Source organism: Daphnia magna, linkage group LG7 (assembly GCF_020631705.1).
Source record: "Daphnia magna isolate NIES linkage group LG7, ASM2063170v1.1, whole genome shotgun sequence".
Taxonomy (NCBI): domain Eukaryota; kingdom Metazoa; phylum Arthropoda; class Branchiopoda; order Diplostraca; family Daphniidae; genus Daphnia; species Daphnia magna.
In genome coordinates, this window is record NC_059188.1 from 1,538,712 (window position 1) to 1,542,483 (window position 3,772).

The 3,772-nt window shown below is 39.4% G+C and overlaps 1 long non-coding RNA gene across 1 annotated transcript; it reads left to right on the plus strand.

Annotated features, from left to right (window-relative positions):
• Positions 1–1,022: 1,022 nt before the first annotated feature.
• On the plus strand, positions 1,023–3,772 carry LOC123474340. The gene is made up of 3 exons (XR_006648991.1): positions 1,023–1,414; positions 1,925–2,089; positions 3,429–3,772. It is a non-coding gene; the product is annotated as an uncharacterized LOC123474340 (long non-coding RNA).

Below are 3,772 nucleotides of genomic sequence, written 5' to 3' on the forward strand. Positions count from 1 at the left end.
AAGGATATTGATCCGTAGGAAGCCCACACCTCAAACCCAACGTTTTCAAGGAATATATAATAGAAAATCGAAATTGTTTGTGGATAGAAGACAAGATACGTAAAGTTCACCAATATCCTTTTTCTCTTCGTTGTTACCTTCCCCCCCCCTTTTTTTTTAAATCCATTTTTCGTGTTATTTACAAACGTATGTATAGCATTCTTTTCCCCCCAACCAACTCATCCGTGAAATGTGTGCGATTACCTCCTGTGGCGTAACAACACATCAGTAGTGTCTGCAACGGACTTGCACACATCTGTTCGACATACTGATGAATAAATCAAATTTCCCTGTTCAAAAAAGAAAAAAAAGAGGAGAGAGAAAAGGATTGGGTGTTCTCGCCAGAAGTGAGGGAGGCTTCGATCTACATACTTTTCTTTCCTCCCCACCCTATTCTTTTCATATAGAACGTGAGCCAATCAAATACAAAAATTCCCCCATTTTTTCGTTTCCTCCTCCTGCTGATCAAGGCACTTTGATCATCGTGATTATCACACATTCCTTTTATTTATTCATCTATTTTCAATATTTCTTGTCGAATGAATAAGAAATGAGGTCACGTAATCGCTGTGCTTTGATTGACGTTACCAACTAGACGGACCGCAATTCCCCGTCTGATTTCATTAAACAGGGACAACATTCTCTACGTCCACTTTACGTTAGTGGAGGGATCGATTTCTTTTATATATACCCCCAATACATTAACGAGCTGGACTGTCATTCTTATCTCGTCGTCATGTAAATTCAATTGTAACATTACGTTTCATTACGAATGCAGAAGAGGGGTGCGTACATATTGAGGGTGGAGTTTCGAAAGGGAACGGGAGCGTTCAACGAAAAAGACAACCCAAGGTGTCGAAATCCTACGGCCAAAAAGGGTCCGCCCGTCAATGCGCACCCCCTACCGACCTCTGAATAATAAGAATCTAATAATAAAAGGGAAAAAAAAAAAACATAAGAAAAAAGAAAGGGTTATGGGCCTCTGTGTAGACAATGGGTGGATCCGCGTTAACGCCCTAAAAAAGACACGTGGCATCAGCAAAAGGGTTTTGTCGTTTTCCCCTTTTTCTTTTTAGAGGGCACAAGCAATGACCGGGACGTGAAAAGACGGTGTGATAACCGATCTGTGTGGACATGTAAAGGAGAACTATACGCAGACACGCGGGGTCTGAGTAATCGAATTTCGATCGACAAGTTCGGTGCATCGTGTTGAAGGGTCGGTGTAACAAATGCCGATGCAAACAACTCGTTCAAAGTTGGAATATCTTCGTCGTGTGCACTCTGCAACTTCATGCCCGGAGCATTGAATAACACATCTGGATTGTGTATTTGCGCCATTGGAGAGGATCGGAACCCCTGCATGTATATTCTAAAGGTTAGTGCAATTGAGGGACAAGGAGATTGCGATCGAGGATTGATTAGATTGCGGTTATCTTTTGTGTACAAATGTACACAATCACTTGTATTGATGTTGACAAGTTGAATTTCGTGATTTTCCAGGATAGACAGTGAGATATCACCGAATTGTTAGGATGGGGAAGACAAAAAATGGGGGTCTGACACGAATAGATGGATTTAAAAAAAAAGGGGGGGGGGAAGCTTGATAAATCAGGCAAAGGAGAAGAATAAGAAAGAGGCGTGTGTAAAGGATCAAACGACAGACAAAGCCAGGAGCTATGGGGCGAGGGGTGGGCGTGGGACGACGCTTTCTTTGTAATTAGATTGTAATTTTATGCTACATTCGTCACGCGGATCTGTATCTAATGCGTCTGGATTATTTCGCACTCGGCAGCCCTATAATATAGATGGAACGAGTATAGCCAATCTTGAAGGCTTTACATTATTTGAATGTTTTATCTTTTTCCTTTTCTTTCTTCTTTATAAGCCATCGGTGTTGCGAATTGTTTGTGGTGTCGTGAAAATCATCGATTCAAAAAAAAACTCGGAACAACGCCCAAGAAAACAAAACAAAGCACGAAAATCAAGAAGCCCAAAGACAGAAACAAAAGATACAGTCGCCAAGCCAAAAGAAAACAGCAATAAAGAAAAGGTGAGAAATTTAAAAAGACCAAAACAGGAACCCCCCTCAACAACAACAACAACAAAAAATGGGATATAACCTTTTCTTTTTAATGCATCGTCTTACTGCGTCCATATGCATTCATAATTTAGCTTCCCTTTTTTTTCTTCTTCAATTCATTGTCTCGGCTCATTCTTGTAGTATCACTTTTATTATTATTACCCAAACAGAGCCGGAGGAAAATTGCTTCTGGGAGAAACGACGGTGTGTTTGGAGTTATACGTAGGTTTCTGTAAACACGACGGGGATTCCGTGAGGGTGAAATAGAAATAAAAAAAAAAAATTAAAAGGACCCAGACAAAAGAAATAGGGTTCGAACAGCATATACAAATTCTCGCATTGATGTTAAACCGAAACATTTGAATAATTTTTTTTTTTAATAGTTCAACTTAAATCTTCATTTTTAAAAACTTTGGCATTTTTAGAAGTCAGCTCCCAGTGCTATTAAATCGATGCCTCGTTAGTCCGTCAAGCCGAAAGGTTTCGAAAGAAAAGCAGGAAAAAAAAGACTTTCTGTTCGGTGCCAACGATCCGCCGAGATCAATAATTCAAACGCGGGACTCTCATCTCTCTCACCCGTATACATCACATTGTCTATGCCTTCCTGGATATTATTTACGACCCAGGCAGAGACAACAGAGTGTGTAAACGAACGCGACGAATAGACGATGAGGCTATTTTACACACTCCTATATGCAAAATGTCTTTTTTTTTTTTTTAAGTTGTCACTGGCTGCTTTTTGCCGATAGGAAGCAAAGGTTTATTTTTTTTTTTTTTAATATGAATGGATGGATGAAAAAAAAAAACAAACAGGAGGAAAAGTTCCAACGCTTTTATCGCCGGTTTTCTATACAGCCCAGACAGATTTCGTTCAGTCTTCGCGCTCACGCTCTTCCTACGTTGTTCACAGCGGAGAAAAAGGAAATGGAAACAAATAAATTATCAAGCGAAAAGGAAGGGGGAAGAGCGAGGAGGAAAGAAAAAAAAAGACGGAATGAAATGGAAAATGCGATGAAAAACGATGTGAAATCACGTGAAAAAGAACCAAAAAAAAAAAAAACACGAGAATAAAAAGAGTTGAAAGAGAATCAAAAGAATATAAGAACTGGAGAAGATGATGACTAAACTGAATAGATTCAAGGTGATCTTTGATCTTTTCCCGTGTTTTTTTGTTGTTGTTGTGATTATCGCGTTTGTCGTCGGTTCTCTTGTCGGTCCCGACAACGTCCGACACCATTTCCCTTTGTTTTTTTTTCCTTTCCAACGGCAATTGTTGCGCTCAGTTTCATCTGTTTTTTTTTGGCCACAGGTAGATTTCCAATGGAACGACCCAATCACCGCTCCCGGCAGGGCGTCTGTTTTTTAATCCACATGCATTTTCTCTCATATCAAAGTCTATTATTTCCTTTTTTTTTTACCCTTTGTCTTTTTGTCCTTATCTTCCCTGTTTTTGTTTTTTTCATCACTTTCTTTTCTCTTCTCATTTCTTGCTACTCGTAATTTTTTTTTTAGTGACCTAAAGGCGGAAAATTTCCGCAAACGTCAAGGAAAGAGATGTAGCCCTGCCCCTGTGAATCGTTAAAATGAAACAGACGAGAGTCTATACGTACGAGTCTGAACAAGATAGAAAAATATAAAATTAATTGGGAATAA